The sequence below is a fragment of the Myotis davidii genome, unplaced genomic scaffold (genome assembly GCF_000327345.1).
Source record: "Myotis davidii unplaced genomic scaffold, ASM32734v1 scaffold2837, whole genome shotgun sequence".
NCBI lineage: Eukaryota > Metazoa > Chordata > Mammalia > Chiroptera > Vespertilionidae > Myotis > Myotis davidii.
The window spans coordinates 1-548 of NW_006288717.1; positions in this window are offsets into that span (position 1 = coordinate 1).

Sequence of the window (548 nt, forward strand, 5' to 3'; positions counted from 1 at the left end):
ACTTAGAGTGCCCAGCTCAAATGACTGGGGAGGCGGAGCCAGTGGGCCCTGCAGGACACCTATTACACAGGGCCATTCTACCAATTCTAAGAGATATAGCAGCTCTACCTAATGCATTGAAACAAACACAGGGAAGCAGCCAAAATGTGGAGACAAAGAAACATGTCACAAATGAAAGAACAGAAGGACTCTCAAAAAAAAAAACCTAAATGAAATGGATGCAAGAAAACTACTAGATGGAGAGTTCAAAACAATGGTTATAAGGATGCTCAAGAACTTAATAACAGCTTCAAGGAACTTAGTGAGAATATCAAGGAATTTCAAGGAACTTGGGGAGAACCTTAAAGACATGAAAAAGGACCAGTCAGAAATGAATGATTCGGAGGAACCGAAGATGGCGGCATAGGTTAACGCCAGAGATTGCTGCCTTAAACAACCAATTCAAATTAAGCCTGAAAAAGGGAACAGACAACATCCAGAACCACAGGAGGGCTGGCTGAGTGGAAATTCTACAACTAGGAGTAAAGAGAATATCATATCCAGACTCA